At 37.0% G+C, this 19,534-nt stretch overlaps 1 protein-coding gene across 6 annotated transcripts in view; it reads right to left on the reverse strand.

Moving 5' to 3' along the window:
- src (v-src avian sarcoma (Schmidt-Ruppin A-2) viral oncogene homolog) overlaps positions 1-18,716 on the reverse strand; it is a 34,971-nt gene extending 16,255 nt beyond the window's left edge. For 2 of the 6 annotated variants that reach the window (XM_056733930.1, XM_056733929.1), the window contains exon 1: positions 4,263-4,398. The gene's annotated coding sequence lies outside the window, so the exon portion shown is untranslated. Of the gene's footprint in view, positions 1-1,011; positions 4,236-4,262; positions 4,406-18,362 lie in introns of those variants that run through there. The other 4 variants (XM_056733926.1, XM_056733931.1, XM_056733928.1 and 1 more) reach the window with 4 other exon arrangements.
- Between the last annotated feature and the right edge of the window lie 818 nt (positions 18,717-19,534).

Below are 19,534 nucleotides of genomic sequence, written 5' to 3' on the forward strand. Positions count from 1 at the left end.
CTGAACCTCTGGTAAATCTGGGATTAGATCAGGGAATCATCCAACTTCATCCAAACACAAATTAAGGCCAAACTGTCCCACTGTGCTCACACTGAATGTGGAACACTAATTAGAGGACTAAAACAAAGGAACATTTAACTCAGCCCCCGGCCAAAAAAACACATCTCACTTAAACTGGTTAGTTTCATGTGATGCAACACGGTTTGAACACTTTGACTAACTGGTCAACTATGGAGAACTCCTGATTGTGACGATTTCCCACACATTTAGCCTTGAATAAAGACCCTTTTAGAACAAGGACAATAACGGTAAATATAAATTTAAGAGAGTAGAGGAGTCCAACCACATCTATATAAATGACAAGACAGGAATGATATCGTTGGGATATCTTTCAGAGTGATATTCTTCCAGCTGATTAATGATGAAACATTGATAGCCTATCAAAATCCATTCAAATTTAAAGGCCTCGCTCAAATAAAATACAAAATTGTATCAGCAATTTGTCTGGACACTGATATACTATATATGTTGTTATAATAATCATTCTTGGTAAGAACTGAACAAAATGCTAAAAATAAATAGAAATGAAAAATATTGAAATATTTATAATATATAAAAAAATAACATGAATTCAAATTTCTAAATACATGTCAAGTCAATACCAAACTAAATTCCTTCATGCATGTCCCATTCTTGGTTTTCTGTGCATGATTTGTTAGTTATCATGAATAAAAAAAGATAAATGCCAACAACATAAACTGCGATCATATGTTTCCACAAGATCCCTTCTGGTTGGAGGTTAAAAGTATCTCAACAATTATAATGATTTAAATGATAAAAACGGTCAAAATAAAAATAGGACATGAAAACAAAAACAAACAAACAAACAGAAAAAGTTAAACGCCAATAAAACATTAGTTTCCGAAATGGGGGTGCTGGTTCGCAGTTCATTTAAATGACCAAAAAGGGCAAAAAAAGAAGTCATTTGTGAGAGGGGTGAGTTTTGTGTACAGAGGGTGCGGGGCAGCATGTGTGCTGTTATCTGACAGCTGAAGAGATTCCTACAGATCAGATGAAGCAGAGGATTGATTCTGGAGCCGTGAGAGAGACAGACAGCTGTGTGTGGAGTACACGGAGCAGTGGGGGGCCTGACAGGTCGATATTCTCCCTCTGGACTTGTTTGCATGTGGAAAAGCAGTTGGCTTGCAGAGTCTAAGGTCCCAACCGAGGCTCTCTGGTACACACATATACAGTTACTGTAGACACACACATATAAAGCCAACGTTACAGTACAATTGCTTACACAAACACACGCGCGCCTGTTAACGCACATTATCAGCTGTGTAGTGGAAACATTCACTTTATTCTTTAAAATTTTGTTTTATTGTTTGAACTTTAACTTCATCATACTTGGGGCTAAATCTAAATCTCCAGCCACGCTATTTAAAAAAAAGTCTTTTCCAGCAGGTTTTGATGCTAATTTTATCTTTCTCATTGTTTTCCAGTCATACAAAAAACTGCCGACGTGAGCTCGGCTTTGCTTAGATGAAACAAAAGTGTTCATTGTTCTCAACGCAACGGGAGCCTTGGTCTGAAGTATGTGATACTGTCAGTATTTGCACTTCTGTTGCTCTGTAGACTGTGATTTTTCCTCTTTTAAAGGTTCTGTTTGACTTGAGGACCACAAAACCATCTCTGAATGACACACAAGTGTTACAAAAGTGGCTGAGTATCTAAAAACACCTGCACCTGTGAAAGATTTCGGCCTGAATGAAATTACGCACATAACTATGAAAAAACACAATGACCAGACTAATCCTCTGATTCCAGAGAGCACATGACATTTGAAGTGATTGGAAAGCCTGTTCATCTAACCCCATTAAAATTTGCTTTTGTTCTGAGCGGACAAGTCCCTTTTTAAAGTAATTATACAGTAAACCTTTTTTATAATAAATTACCAATATTTAGCCGTTTGAAAATAATTGACCACAACGCATCTGTTCAAAATTTATAACACTGTACACAAACAGTGATTTCCTCCACTTATGTCGGGCCAACAGGTGCCAGACGGCCCAAGATATCCATCTTGTTATTCCTGCATTTGCATGGACCACATCAAACGTTTCATTAGCGGTAGATAAGCTTCTTTGCTACAATTTGCACAGCAGCATCTAAGCCGAAGGAAACATGCGATGAAAGAGTTTAATTCACTCGCCATGAAAAGTTGAAGTAGAAAAGCACCTGAAATCACGCAAGATCTGAGAACACGGTGCAAGAAATAAACAAACTGTATTCCCAGCTGAACCTGCGTCGCATTATGCTGAGCTATTAAAAATAAATCACAGCTATGACGCATGCTCGACATTATTACAAATAAATGGGATAAAATACAGTAAACTGTGAATCCGGCTTGATAAATCAAGGAAATGAAAGTTCAGTAAATTAGATTTTGTCTTGTCTTTATACATCATACGTTGTGTGAATTATGCAAGTACCATTTATGACAGAATAAAAGGTCAAAAATAATTGTAAATTTTTTAATGCAGTGTATAATGTAGTATGTAAATAAAGGGGATGTGGCTGAGCCTGAGTGTGATAAAGAAACATGGAGTGAAATAAACACACAGATCAGGAGGACATTTACTACAAAATAAAAAACTATATACTGAATAGTATAATGCAATGAATGAAATATAAATATTACATGCAATAAAAATATGTATTTAAATATACTGGTATTAGCCTAAGGGCAAACTTACTATCAGTTTGCGGTAGCAAAGCGTCTATTTTGGCGTAAAAAACTGCCGTCAGTATTTTCACTACAGACACAGAGTTAAAAGGGATGGGTGAAAAAAAATCTATTCACATATAAATCGCGATTCAGTCCTCTAACGATTCTGATCGATTCACAAAAATATATTTTCTAGTTAATATAACAATTGTCGATATTGTCGGAACAAAAAAGGTGGAACTTTTTGCAATAGCAGTCCGGCACCCGGACAGTCGAGAGGGCAAGTTTTGGAGAATACTTCGGATTTTATCAACTGTATGGTAAGAAGGAGCTTGACAAGATGTATGCAATATGTATCCTTGTAAAGCGAAGGTGAAGTATTTTGAGAACACTAAATGTAAAGACTCACATTGAACGCCATCATATATCGCATCAAATTTTGAGGAAGAATCGTTATAAAAAAAACCAGAATCGATTTCTAATCGAATCGTGACCCCAAAAATCGATTTGAATAGAATCGTGAGGTACCAAAAGATTCCCACCCCTAATGAAAAGAGTGATCTTATTGCACATGCATTTATAGGAATTTTCTCTTTATGTGAAAAGAGTATTTATTTGAAATGAATCACGCAACACAATTTATTAAGGTTTGAGCTTGTGATCGTTCTGGTATTTGCGGCATTATTTAACGCCCAAAAAAGCCTGCACTAATTTGCGCTGCTCTTGGTAGATTGTGTTGGTCATTATGGGAATGAGATATTGTGCCCTTTTTTTTTTTTTTGCGCCTTGTTAGTAAATCACCCGCAGAAATTTCCACTCCCATCGACGCTTTTTTAAATTGCGCTCTCGCACTTTTTTGCCCTGTTTAGTAAATCGGCCCATAAGTGCTCATATTTTTCAATTCATGAAAGGTGGCAATTTTTTATGGATCTTTTCTATATTGTAACATATTGACAAACTACCATTTTATATATTTTAAATATACATATATACACAGTACAGTACTACACAGTTCATATATGTAGGAAAAACTTCCATTAACGGTATTAAAGAATTAAAAAATGTGAAGTTTGTTCTTGAGAGAGATTATCAACATTGGTTCCTTTAATCACTAGGCCGTGATAACATTCCCTCTGGGCCTGACTCCAACTCGGACACAAATTCCAAGACTACCAGTTTGAGAGCATGTCTCATAGGCTTTTCCGTCTTTGGCCAGCAACCTACGAAGCACCCAGTACACCCTTTCAACCACCTACGATGCCCTAGAGTAACCATCCAGAAACCACAGAAATGTGACAAATACCACTCAAAACACCTTAGCAACTGTGAAGCAATCTCTTGGAAACCACCTACATTACCATAGCAAGCAAACACCACTCAAAGTGTGGAAAAAAAGCCTATCCCTTATTAAAGACATGTTTACCTATTAACAAACAGAGAGACACGTGTGTTTGGCTGTGTATATACATTCCCCATACATGCGTTTCTATCACTGACAATCCCATAAATCCCTAAACAGAGTTTACAATACCGTATGTGAGGATTCAATGCTTCATCATAATATATTCACAAATATGCATTTTCCGGAGGTCAGAAAAACTAATTTTAATGCCATTTAAAGAGCTCTGAAAGTAAACATTCCCCACACGCAGTCAAGATCCCACTCCCAACGCTCTCCCGGTCAGCGAGACACACAGAGACGGGAGGCGCTCGAGTCAATATTTACTCCATCTGAGGAGACTGGGTCAAGGGTTGCCAGGGAAGTGATTATTCGAATTCCAGGAGAGTCTGATGAACGAGGTGAGTCTGATCTCTACGAGAGGAGGAAAGATCACGGCAAACAGCCAGAGGATCAGATAAGACTTCAGACCAGACGGGTTGGTTTTCAGCACGGGATGATATTAGGTGGATATTAACGCCTGACTGATCACAGCAGAGATCAAGACATGGGACTACACGGTCAGTGGGTTTATACCAGAGCGCATATACATAGGTGCCTCATTGCCTGCGTACTTGATGGTCAAAGCTGGTCTAAAAAAACACGTACAAACATTATAATTACTGAACCTAAAAACAAAGCTGTTATCTAACATAATATAGCTGAAAACCTGTTATAAAATCATAATCAACACAATATCACTTGTGAAATGTTCATAAGCAATTTAAATCTCAGCATTTTACAAGAGGCTGTGTAATGTTGTAAAGCTTATTGAAGTTTATGTTAAGTGAAAAGAGCAATTGTAATGTTGACTGTTCCAAAATGGTTGACACATCAATTCATCTGGAGTAGACCAATAGGCCCTTTGACATGACGTCATGCATCTTCCATTCTGCCGCGAAGCAGTGTAGCGCCACTTACGTTAGTGCCTCAGAATGGAGTTCACCAAGTGCCTTGCACAGCTGCCACAAATACGGCTACATGATGTGAAAAATCATGCAGGATCAAAGCTTGATAAAGAATACAAATTCTATATATACATTCTATACATTTATATACGGTTGCCATGACATCCGTGTGAAAATTGTGGCAGTAAGGTATTACATTTACATTTATGCATTTGGCAGACGCTTTTATCCAAAGCGACTTACATTGCTTTATCCTATACATTTTACATAGGTATTTGCAATCCCCTGGGATCGAACCCACAACCTTGCATTTTTAATGCGATGCTCTTACCACTGAGCTACAGGAAAGCTAGCTATATAAGGTATATACACTGCAGTCAGAAGAACCCCCCAAAAAAGTGAAGACTTTCTGGGTGGTTGCCAAGATGTTGCCAAGGAGATTCTAAAGTGTTTGGAGTGCATAAAGATCTTGGTTTTCAATGGTACTCCGTTTCTGAGTTCAGCTCTCTTTTATTGTGCATTAACTTATTTCAGACTATTTTTACCTCCAGGGCAAAAAATGCTTATATCAGATCTCCAGTATAGACACGCCTGACCCCCAGTTAACTTCCGGTTTGTGTTTGGCTAGTGTCTAATAATATAAATATTTATATTTTATTTAATGTATGTATGTAAATATTAATTTGCATCATTATTTTACTGTATAATCATTGTATTGAATAAATGATTTGTTGAGATTTGTTGTATGTTCATTTATTTAAATTAACAATTTGCTGAATAGATCCTATAGTTTTGTCGTATTTAAAGAAAACGTATGGTGCATTGACCTCTAGGAGTTGAGCTTGGTATCGCAGTCTTAAGTCAAAATATTGGAGAGACAAGTTTAGCCAAGTAACGATTCTTCTCAGTTTCTTTTGATTGTTATCAGAAACAATCTACAGGCACTCTTTTATTTTTGTACGTGTACCAGAAGTTCAGTTGGGGTCACAAAAGGTGAATAACTGATCATCCCTGCTCCACCCCAGGCAATCTCCTTCAACAACCAAGAGCAAAGATGGACCACTTGTTATTTTAATACTAATACTAACTTTTTGTTTGTTTTTGTCTTTCTTCCTGTAAAGCTGCTTTGAAACAATGAAACATTGTAAAAAGCTCTATATAAATAAAACTGAATTGAATTGAGTATGAGAAACTTGCCTTAGCAAGTCCCATTAACAACATACTGATGGTTTGTGGTGTTTTTTTAAACCTGTCATTGCTCCTCGATTGGCTCCAAAAACACATGACATCATTAAGGCTGAATGGATGCAGAATGTGGGCCAGTCAGCGAGTCTATAAAGCATCTCTGCAACCAGGCACACGTGTCAGAACAAGAGCATGGCTCATATTTTCCATGCGGAATCTAGAGCTCTCCAGCCTGCTGCACCACCAGCATGTATTAATACAATTGCAAATTAGTGAATCAAAGTTTGAGTCGTTCATTTGCTCAACTCATCGTTACATACGATCGCATCTGTCCCTTCCCTGAAGACGTGAAGAAGCCAAAACTACACAATACTAGAACTAATGCTCAAACATTATGTCAGCATTATTAAGACCTTTATGGCATTTATATGTCAGATTGAATTTGAGCTTTAATTTAGTGCTTAAAGATACAAAAAAAAAACATTTATCTGATCAAATTAAGAGCTAAAACATTGCATGAAGGTAAATCCAATAATCTGGAAAAATACTTTGGGTTAATTCCTGAAATACCCAACGATTATAATCTCTCCAAACACTGACCAGCCCTTACATACAAATCACTGTGCCACCAGCCACACATGTTAACATACACTGAACAAAAAAAGAAACATAATTCCATGTAGTATAGAGAAAGATCTTTACATATTTTTACAAGAAAATTACTTTATATAATAAGGAGATTCCATAGACCTATAAAAAGGGGCCGAACGATTATGACAAAAATCATAATTGTCGATTATTCACCTCGATTTTGTAATTGCGATTATTATTGTCGGTTTTACTGTGAAGATTTAAAAAGGTTTTATAACTTTCTGTGACGCAGCTTCATGCCATATTCTTTTTATAAACATCCAAAACTAAATTATATTATGTAAATAAAAAATAATGATAGGAGTTATGCTGTCAATAAAACCTCCAAAACGAAACCGCAAAAAGACACGTCAACGTATTAATTCTCTGATTCTCCATTGTATCCGGTGCCCAGACACAAAGAAATAAGTGCAAATGGACAGCTGTAATTGAGGCTTTTGGCCATTCTGTCATTGTTTCAAGAGTAATTGTAATCCCGATTAGTTTTTGGATTAATTGTGTAGTTCTACCTATAATTTATTTACTTATTTATTCTTTATAATGGAACATTTTATGTCTACATGGACCGTATATACTTTACTTGTATACTAATATACTTTGTATGATTAGCATTAGCGCATAATCTAAACCCCTCAGGTTTCTACGTCAACGTGAGCAAACTGTAATAGAAATAGGATTTTCCAACCATCGAATTAAAATCAAAAGTCTAATAACAGAAACCCACCAACAGCAATAGTTAAATCTCAACAGATCATGCACTTCTTATGCCAACGTTACACTGGCGTGTCAATTACATTAAGTTCAGAGCTCATCTGTCCTTGAAAATGTTATTAAAACAACCTTCACCTGCTTTGATTAATGTCTTTAATATGCAGGAAGATATAAGCCGTATTAATGCTACTCTGCATGAAAAGTATGTGTGGTATGACTATGCATATTAAAACGTAGATGCATGACCAAAGGCTCGTGCCACAATGATGCTTTTTTTGCATGGTTATTATTCGCCTGTCTAAACATTCAATTGCTTACAAAAGTAAAAAAACACCAAGACATATTATATGAGACTATAGAAACTCATGCGCTACGAGTTTTCAAAACACAATACAAAGTGATACGAGATCAATCTCAGTTTACACTCGATGTTAAGCTACAACTATAGCAACACGATTGTTGATTATATGGGAACTGTCACATTCTGATACCATGCTCACTTCCAGTTTAGATTGGGTATAAGGAAAACACCTCTGTGTTTGTACTGCGTTGGTATGCCATGCTATTCATGAGCTTTCAAGGTTTCAGTGTGAGACAAGCAAGAAACCAGGGCCGATTGCATAAACATAGCAATGGTTTTAAGACACTGTCTAAGAATAAGTCTGACTAGCTAAAGTCAATGAAGAAAGACATGGCAGTCTTTAGTAAGACAGTCTAAATTGTAGAAAAAGTAAGACAAAACATTGAAAACAAAATGGCCGACAGTAGGCACTAAACCCAATTTTCTTTGCTGAGAATATTTGCATATTAGAGGAATACAATAATGCCCAATCAATTTAAGAACACATTTTGTGGTTACAGTGCAAATAATCCTAAAAACAAGGCTTGGACTACAGTATCTGAGAACATTAATAGTCTAAATCGGTATCAAAGAAACAAAAACTAAGTCAGGCCATTTTTAAATCGCGAGCAGTTGGCAGTTTATTGGTTTGCATGGACAACATAGATCATAATGAAAAGTTAGCCAGGGGGCTATCAGTCTTAATTTTCTTTATAAAATTCGACCCATCTAAGATTTTATGCAACTGACTTAAAAAGTAAACACTTGTCTTAACAGAAAGAAATTGAAGACTAATGGCTGGAATACACTACAAGACTTTTAAAATCTGAATAGACTTTTTAAACTAGACATCATGCACTTGCAGGCTTTTTGAAAGTTTCAGATAGAAACACATTAAATGATCAAATCTGCAGACTGGCACGGACTTTCTCCCACAAATCCAGACTGAAAAACTGGGCAAAAATCGAATGTATTTTAGCCATTACTTGTAAGACTAGTCTAAAACAGTTTTATGCCACCGGCCCCTGAACTTGGCCTAGCAAACAACTACAGCTGTGAAAGATATTCCCTTTTATGCATTTGGCAGACGCTTTAATCCAAAGCAATTTACATTCCATGACAATATCGTGTATTTGAGTATGTGCAATGCCCTGGGATCGAACCCATGACCTTGGTGTTGCTAGCAGCATGCTTTTAACACTGAGCCTTATACAAGGACCCAAAGTTTCTCTAAAAATGAACTGCAACGATTCATACATATCAAACTTTATTCACCGTTTTGGACCACAACTGATGCAAGAAAGACGTCCGTGTAAAAATAAAACTTCACATTCCTGGCAACAAGGACTGATGGACAGGTGTCGGCATGCACGTATATTGTAAACATCACATTCTTTCAACTCCAGGTTATCTCAAGGAGAACTGTAAGACGTTTTTAACCTCAAGATAAACCAGCTCTATGAAGCCATGATGATGAAAATGACCCGCCCCCGAAAAGTAAATCGCGCCATATGGCTGGATTATAACATCCAAGTTCTCCTAATTAATAGATTGGGTTATTGAATATGCATACGGAGCTAGTTACAGCAACGCTGGTGAGTCACGCTTATACGGCCTCCTGCTCTTTTCTGTAAACATTCAATGAGCATACTTCCTTTCTGCATCTAAATAGGGTCATAGTGTATGTGTGCTAAGACCAGAAACCTGTGGTCACGAGCGTTAGAGATAAAAGGGGATTGATGGGGGATGTTGCGCTAGATATACGGCGTGGGGAGGAAGAGATACGGATCCCCCAGGGTTTGTCTTTTCCCTAAAGACTTACCAAACGAAATGAGCAAGCAAGATAAAACGCAACCAGACGTTTAGTGCTGAAAGCGCTCGATTGCCAGTGCTACTTTTGCAAATGATACATTTCTTCTCTGTATCGTCCACTCTCACGCTTTCTGTCTCACTGCACCTTTATCACACAGTGGCCCAAAGAAAAGCAGATTAAACAGTGAAAATCACATTTATAACTGATAAGTGCTACTTTTCAGTCTAAAGCCCCCCTGAGGAGAAAGAGTCTTTTTATGGTAAACTTTTGGATGCCCCTCTTGACATCCTTCTGAACATGGAATTCGTCCTGAAAGGCGTATTTATGTAAAAGTTGACATTGACTGAAGCCCAGCATGGGTCAATTTGTCATTTTCGTGCTCAAAAACAATTAAATATTGACAGCCAATCAAAATTAATTTAAATTTAAAGGACTGAAACATTTACATATCTAAAACTGCAGCACGCAAACTTAAAATAACCATAACTGAATCGTCTATTGGTGTGGACACTAATGCAGTTTTTATTATACAGTAGTTAACATTTTTATTGTGAATGGATTACACACTTCAGGTCACTGTTGAAGCATTGATATTCAGAATATTTTCACTCAGTATACGCGCTCACAACATTGACAGATGCCTTCTTGTAGCTCCGGAATGCATACGCATTTAAAGGCGAGTCCTGACATCTCTCTCACACACCCAGGCCAGGGAAGGGAATTTACCTGGAGCATTTAAAATCATTTTGAGCAATGAGCCCACAGGTCATACATTCTACACCATGTCAGACCAAGAATCACTCCTGTTTAATACAAAGATCACACGTCATGAACCACACTTAAAGGGATAGTTCACCCAAAAATGATTCATTTACTCACCCTCAGGTTGTTTAAATCAAACCTGTATAAATTTGTTTGTTCCGATGAACACGGTGAAAGACATTTGGAAGAATGTCAGCAGTTTTCAGTTCTGGAACATCATTAACTACAATCGTAGGAAATAAAGATAGTATTTTTTGTTCTTTTGAACACAAAATGAGATATTTGAAGAATTTAGGAAAACAAACAGTGCTGGGAATCTTTGACTGCCATTTAATCTTTCCTACTATGCTAGCCAATGATGTACCAGAACATTCTTCCAAATATCTTTCTCTGTGTTCATCAGAACCATGTAATTTATACAGGAATGAAATTACTTGAGGGTGAGTAAATGATGACCGAATTAAAATTTTTGGGTGAACTGTCCCTTTAAGAGCAACAATGATTGAACTTGAAGGCTCGTAACCAAACCAACCAGTTTTCAGAAAAAACCCAACATTATAAAATGTTAATAAAAAAAATCCAACCATTTACCAACCATTTAGTCTTAAACTCTTCACTTCAGTTTTGCCTTTATAACCTATAATCGAAATATAATTACTTACTCCACATCTGAAATGAGTTTATTTCAAGGCTATAGGGTCATCAAGTTCTCTTATTCAACTCCTCCCATCTAAATACATTTCACAATTCAACTCCAAATTAGAAATTCTCCTAAACTTGTTTTTTACTTTAAAATCTGACACAAAAATTTACTGCCACAACCCAGCACCGGACGTCATGGTACGTCTTGCCTTTCTAAATACATACTGTACATTATTACACAAAAAAAACGAATTGTAAATGGGTTTTTTGCTTCTAAAACTTTGCTGTATATCTGCTTCTTCATGTCCTGAAGCTGCTAGAAGTGCATTCTGAAAACAAGCCCAAGCCCGTCAAGTCACAGCCCAACGCTACAGCTGAGAGTCAAAATCAGCTGATCGCAGGTCAGTCAGAAATAGAGCGGGTTCCACATTCTGTCAGTGCTGAACTCCCTCTGGAAATAAATAGAGGATATAGACGTGACTAAGAGAAGAGTCATTTCGCTAGAACAGTTTTGGAGAAATAAAGATTTCCACTGCATCTCAAAGATTTTAAAGGGACAGTTTACCCAAAAATAAATATTCTGTCAACATTTACTCAAGCTCAAGTTTCACCAAACCTGTATGCATTTATTTATTTGATTGAAAACAAAGAAAGACATTTTGAAGAATGTTAACAACTGAGATATCTGGGGCACCATTGACTACTAGAAGAAAGAACTATTGTATATATTTTGTTGTTCTGTTGAACACAAAAGAAAACATTTTATAGAATTTAGGAAAACAAACCGTCCCATTTTAATGCTAGTCAATAGTGTCCCATGTCAGTCGCTAACATTTTTCTAAATATCTTTCTTTGTGTTAATCAGAAAAAAAAGATTTATACAGGTTTGGAACAACTTGAGGTTAAGTAACTCATGATCAAATTTTCTTTTTTAGGTGAACTATCCCTTTAACCATTTAAACGTCTCTTAACACAAGAGATTTCCAGCAAAATGATCTGACAGCATACAAATATTCAAAGGGAATGCCACTGTGGTCGTGTGAATTCACAGACATCTGGTGCATGAGCATGTGACTACTAGAACTGTGGGATTTTTACACACCAACATTTTCCAGACGAATTGGGAGATTATGGAGAAGTCTATGCCTTGAGGGGATAGTTCACCCAAAAATAAAATTCTGTCATTATTTGTTCTTCCTCATGTCATCTCAAACATGCATCCTGCCTTTGTCAAACACAAAAGAAGATATTTTGAGAAATGTCTCAGTGGTTTCGTGTCCATGAAACTCAATGGGGGTAAAAGCTGTTCAAAATATCAAACTTTGTGTTGTGCAAGTTTGGAATGACATGAGTGTGTGTAATGATAAAAATTGACTACTATACTAGGACATACAGCATTATAAATGTCTTTGTTTTGAATATCATTGTAATTTTTTGTACTGTGCTAGTCAATGATGGCTAAGAACAGATTGGTTACAAGCAATCATCCAAATATCTTTCTCGGTGTTCATCAGAGCAAAGACGTTTACACACATTTTGAACAACTCAAGAGTGAGTAAATGATGACAGAATTTTCATTTTTGGGTGAACTGTCCCCCATTTCCAAGAGTATAACCCATATAATCGTACAACTTATAGTAGATAATGTTTGCTTCAAATTTAGGATATATCTTTTTTGACTAAGGTTTGTATCAACGCTTACACTTTGTGTAAAACATGAAAAAGTCGTGACGTTTAAGTTAAGACATATTTGGACAAAATGTGCCAAAAAAACGTCCATTTGGATTTTAACTGTCATGACCAGGCATGTTGATTTTAATATCTTTTCAGTTAAGAACACTTAGCCTTGAAAGAGGACCTGAAGAAAATAACTAAAATGAATAACCAACCAACCGTCCAATTTACACAAGCTTTTGGATATTATTTAGATCACTGAAGACACCAGCCACATTAGCGGAAACCAATGAGTTCTTCATAATCCTGTAGACCTATTCAGCAATCAAAATTAAAACCCACGTCATATTAATCCATCTTCTCCCATCACATACCGGATGGAGAGAACAGAGGGAGGATTGAAATGAGATGTGAAGCATCTGTGGCCCCTCTCTCTTTCTCTCTGTGTAGACAGGAAGTGGCCCTGAACCCCGTGTGGACACAGTAGCGCTGTGTTCCTCTGATGGGACCACCATCACATCCTCCATCCAAATGAACAGCAGATGAATGTACTGTTGAGTGTTTTGAGGGGTCACTCACCTCGAACACTTTCAGTGACAGAAACCAGGCTCACTAACACATTAAGTGACGACAATGAAAAACGCCTGCCGGCAATATCCTAGCCAGTGGACTCATTGATTGAATGTTCTTGGCCCATTAAGGACCTCACTTAAAGCACAAAACTTTCCTAGCATGTAACTAAGCTTTAAGGGATAGCTCACCCCAAAATAAAAATTCATTCATAATTTTCTCATCCATGTCATTCCAAAATTGTATGACTTTCCTTCTCCAGAACACAAAAGAAGATATTTTAAAGAATGTCGGTAACAGAACGACCCTGGTTGAACACTTAACTGGGACAGGAGGACAGAAAATAGATAGGTATCAACACGCAGTCACCCGTCTGCTGCATAAAAAATTGAACAAGAGCTGTGGGTGGCCACAACAAATCTTGCCTGCATTGTCCAAATCCAGATTCAGTCAGATTGCATGCGCCCGTTTAAAATGCTCATTTCATGGCCAATCTGGATGATGCGTAAATCAAACAGCACACAAAAGACGATGCTTGTTTAACAGTGTATTGACCTCAACGTCATGACACTCTATTGTACTCTCATATCAAGTGTTTACGCACACATAAAAGACAAGGTGATAGAGTTTCCTGTTTACAGATTGCAATCATCCAAAGCCGTCTCTCATGATGTTCAGGGTGAATCTTAAAAAACATATTTATCCCAAACAACAAGCTAATTTACAGATATATTTAATATAAACCTGATTTTTTTTTCTGTGGAACACAAAAGAAGGTCTTTTGAAAAATGTCAGTGGGGGCAAATGGGGTTGTAGAAAATCATTCATAGATTTGGAATGACATGATGGTGAGTAAATAAAAGAATTCTTGGGTGAACTTTCCCTCCGCTATGGCACCCATACATCTCAAAGACTTCTTTTTAACGTCTGCATTTTCATCTGCAAGACGTTTTTTTTTTTTGAGTATGGTCATCTGCAATATGTCTCTGAGACGTTTCAGGTCAGATGTCATATAAACGTTGAGAAGATGTCTGTAAAATGGTTAGGATTTAGAATGCATGTAAAATTGCTCTATCAAAGTAATTTAATTGAGGTTTTTACATGGCAAATGTTTTCCGAACATCTAGATTTTGACAAGACATCTTACAGATCTTACAGGCTGTGCAATTAACCGAAAATTAATCGTAATCATCAACTTTGGCCTTCAACAATTACAAAAACAAAATAATCGAGGTAAAACATTTATTGTGAAGCATTCCATTTTACATGGTTCCTCTCTTTTTTTGTGGTATAAATCCACCGGATAACATATATTTATACATTTTATGTAACCACATATAAAGCGCACCCCTTTCAAATTGGTTCAGCTGTGCTTTTTTTACATTTATATATTTTTCTTCAGTTGAATCACAGTTTAAAAAGCTAGTTTTTGCAGTTTTTTTATGTTGTTCTTAAAGGTAATGAGTAATTGTATTAAATAATCAGGGATCTCAATATTGGCCAAAATAATCGTGATTATGATTTTTGTCATAATCAAGCAGCCTTACTTACAGACATATAAGTGCTATAAAGTTTTATGCGGTTTTATTTACATCCGAATAAATCCATAAAATGAAAAATAAATCCGTATTACATTTTCACAAAAAAAAGAAAATACAAACACAGGTCATTTGTATGACACAAAATGATTATTCAACATGTTGAAATTAAAATCTCATATTTGCTCTAACATGATGTAATTCAGTGAATCTGTTTCTCTGCGATTCCGTCAGATAGATTCTCTGTTGTTCTCCTATTTCCCTCTCCTCGTTTAATCTTGTCTCTCACGATCGCTCATTCACATAATAGCATTTCAAAAGATGAAGCTACTTTTTATTGCATGCCAATTCTCAAAGGCAGCCCACAGAAACAGAGCCATCATTCATAGCCAAGCTCAATGTAAGACTCTGGGGAGACAGAGGGCCTCAGTGACGGGAGGACAAAGGGCCCTCTGCGTCGGCACGTTACCAATTAACAGGAATTTTGCCTTTAAGAGTTGCTTTCCCAATGATCTCATTTCAAGCAAACTTACACTTCCACAGCTTTCACTGAGAGGCATTGAGTGAATTCGGAAAGGCATTAGGGCCACTTCATGGGCTCTGCGTTATCTCTTTGAGGGCCCTCAATGCTCTTATGAGCACATCTAATTAAGAGCGCCGGATCCTCCTCAAAAGCATCGACAGATACATGCAATGCAGAACAGAAACAGACAAACACTATTGTAGACCACATGCATTTCCTAATAGCTACAGGGCACTACTGCGTGGGACAGACAGGGAATACAGTAGAATCAAGATCTAAACCATTAGATTTAGAGGATGACTTTCAGATGATGTTCTTTTGTTGCAAATCCAACAGTAATATTTACTGCTTCAAAGTCTATTTGTACTTGTGATAATTGTAGTTTTGTTGCATTTGACAGGCTGACAGTGATGCAAATTTAAGACCTTTTTCTTTGAATTAAAATAAAAATATAGGGAAAAAATGTTGTATACCATATTTGTAACATTTTCCTTTCATAAAATACTAATGTACACTATAAAAAAACTGTTTGGAAATACAGTCAAAAACTGACGTACATTTACAGAAAAAGACTAAGTTTTCAAGGAGAAAGAGAATGTAAGTTTATATTTTACAGGTTTTTACTGGAACCCCACCTGCCGGAAAAATACTGCTTTTTTACAGGATTTTGGTTTACAAAGCACAATTTTCCCAGGTTTTATGTATTTGAATTCATGAATTCAGTCATCTTTTTATAAAGTAACTTAAAATTGTAGTACAATTACCGATTAGCTTACGAGAAAATTTGGAATCATGTGTCCGGTTTTATTATGTACTTTAATCTACTTCATTTACTATCCTATCTACTGTGTGTTAACCTTCAAAATTGTGAATTGCCTAAAGTAAATCTGTATTGAAATGTATTAAAGAATCACTAGTATTGTTACTCATAGTAACAGTGAGAGATTGAAACAAATCCCTAAATCTGTCAAACAAATGACAAACCAAATGACAAAATATAAAACAAACCAACAGAATAAAACAAGAAAATCACTGAATGTGATTAAAATGTTACATTTTACTTCATTTTAACACTTTTCACATCCCTTCTTAGAGCACTAAAATACAGGAACAGGCTTGAACAAATGCGTAAACCTGAGGTTGCATCTCCCACATCCTTTTCACTGAAACCACACACGCTAAAGAGTCAACTAAAGCTTTGGATTAAAATTGACATTGAGCCACGCTGGCAAACACTCGACTGGCAAAACGCCTGTGATAACCAGGACATACAATGAAAGAACTGGAACTGCAATGGTATTAAACTCAGGTCAAGCAGGGAGAGGACAAAGGAGGGATAAGAGAAAGATAAACGGAAAAGATGACTGCTTAACCAGGCCTTGCTATGTGAAGAATCAAGCCGTTATCATGATGTCAATAAAGAGAGAGAACATGGACGAGATGCGACCCTTCATTTCCATGACACTGTTAGGACTCCAAACCAGTCCTGCGCAGATTCAAACTAGAATTGATTTGGTTAGTAAAACCACCCTCGCACTTTCACTTACCTACTGTTAGTGCATTTTTCCACAAAGATTGAGGAGGCAGGCAAAACGAAACACTCAAAGGACAGCAAGTGTAGGCGAGGTCGTTCTACTGAGATGAGAAGTTGTATACTTAGATTATAGTTTAGTTTCACGAGCACGGCACTGGACTTTGAGTTGAGATATGGTGCTCTATAGCATGGGTTTTCAAACTGTGGGTCGGGACCCACTTGTGGGTCGCACAGTGACATGAGGTGGGTCATGGAAAGTCACTTGGCTTTTGAATGACAAACAAAAAAACAGTTTAGTCCAGTAAATGAATGGCAATAACAATAGCTTTGAAATTTTACCATTAGATAGTTTGGTATTGCAGCTTAAATTTCATTTATTCTATTTATGGAAAATAAAAGCTTCTACTTGTGTATTTGTGTGTATTTTCTCCTCATATTTCCATTTAAAAATATTTTGGTGTGTCTCAGGATAGATTTTGACAGTCTAGGTGGGTCCTGGAATGAAAAAGTTTGGGAATCGCTGCTCTATACGACATTTCTTTACATTTTCTTTCGTAAACACTGGCGTATGGATAAGAAAATGGGACTGCTCTGAAAGGCACCTGAATATATACAATGTTGACTAAATAGTTTCCAAAATATGAATTAAACATGCATGACTAATTTATCATGGAAAACTCAATATTTAAGGCTCTGAGTCATTCTGAGAGGAAAATCATAATATCAAGCAGATATGGTACTACCAACAGTGAGTGCGAGAAGAGGGAGAGAGAGAGAGAGAGAGAAAGAGTGAGAGAGAGAGAGAGAGAGAGAGAGAGAGAGAGAGAGAGAGAGAGAGAGAGAGAGAGAGAGAGAGACAAAAATCAGACTTTTGAATCAGTGAACTGTTTTGAGATCTCTTCTGAAACTCCAGATGAGAAGTGAGAGTCTGCTGATGAGAACAACCGAGAAGCAGGTTTTGAAGCAATATGAATCTTATTTCCAACGTGGATATAGTCGAGAAATAAAGCCACGTGTCTTCAATTTTAGTCAACGTCCTTGTTTGTCTGCAATTTTCACAATCATAAATCAACAATAACAACTGACTCGGATTAAATCAGATTCGATTGTGAAAACATCAGCTGATTTATTGATAAAATCAATTCAAGCCGGCGGATCTGAGGAAAATACCCGGATTTATAAACAGCGCCGACAAATATTGAACACGCAATTTAATGTCACACAACATGTTATAAACCCAAATCGTTTTAAAACGTACACAGCTCTATTTTAATACAGCGGCCATTCAATCTCAACGCCCAACAAAAATATACAGCGATACAACCAAGGCGTCCATACTCACCCTATCGTGTACCACTGATGCGGTGTGAATAAAATCCTGTGTATGACCTCAGCTTTATTGTTTTGTTGTATGAATGAAGCAGGCTTAGCTTTCCATAGTCAATAACGTTGAGGGGCTCATGTAGACGATATGACACGAAGACCGCGAGCGCGTTCAGTGCGCGCTCATGACGCGGACTGCCTGGGAACGCGCACAGCTGCGCGACCGAGTCATCGTTTTAATGGCATGTAACGATGTTACGCGGGTAACAGTTGGTGTAAAAACAATGTCAAGATCAGTTTCTTGAAGAGATTGTTGGGAGTGTCTGAATGAGCAGCGGAGGATTATTGTGTCCCTGAGAAAAGGCACACACGAACCATCAAACCCGTACGAGTATGGGAAAACTGGAAAGGGCAGGGCACTTTGACGTGAGCGGGTTAGAACACACTTGACTAGCAGAGACAAGACTGCAAAAGCAGGAGAGAGAGAGAAAGAGAGAGAGAGAGAGAGAGAGAGAGAGAGAGAGAGAGAGAGAGAGAGAGAGAGAGAGAGAGAGAGAGATGAGGGTAACTGGGCCACCTATTGCTGGATCTGGGGCACCCACGCTGAACGTCATTGTACAATTATTAGAAGAAATACAATTAAATCGCTACGGATTGTATCTGATTATTTCATGCATCGTATTGTATTGTGCGATTTGTTATTTTATTTTTTGTAACAACATATTTTGTTTTTAAAACTGTTTTCCGGGTGCATTGCATTTGCTTCGTGGGTGACGTCATTTTAAAAAAAAATCTGTCATTTCGGCCGGCTTGCAACATCACAATAATATCCCTAATAAAGCATAAAGCATCCAAACAATGAACATTATATATTAGAATACATCCGCTCGAGCGGTGTGTTGTTGATATGGTATCTTTAGACCCGTCTAGCGCGTGATAAACTAGGTACGTTTTTACGTGTAAATTTGCAGCTGTTTTTATTTCTTTCATATGTTTTTCATTCACAAGCCAATTTTATTGTAAATAGATATATGTTTGTGTGGAAAAAAACTTAGTCTGGTATAAAACAAAAGTTAAACAGGTAGGAACGTGTCATTAACAATTACAATTAGGTCCTCTACGTCTGAGTGGTTAAAATGTGATCTTTATAAATGCCTCATCATTCATTCATTCATTAAGGATCTACAAAGT

This window comes from Triplophysa dalaica, chromosome 20 (assembly GCF_015846415.1).
Source record: "Triplophysa dalaica isolate WHDGS20190420 chromosome 20, ASM1584641v1, whole genome shotgun sequence".
Lineage (NCBI taxonomy): Eukaryota > Metazoa > Chordata > Actinopteri > Cypriniformes > Nemacheilidae > Triplophysa > Triplophysa dalaica.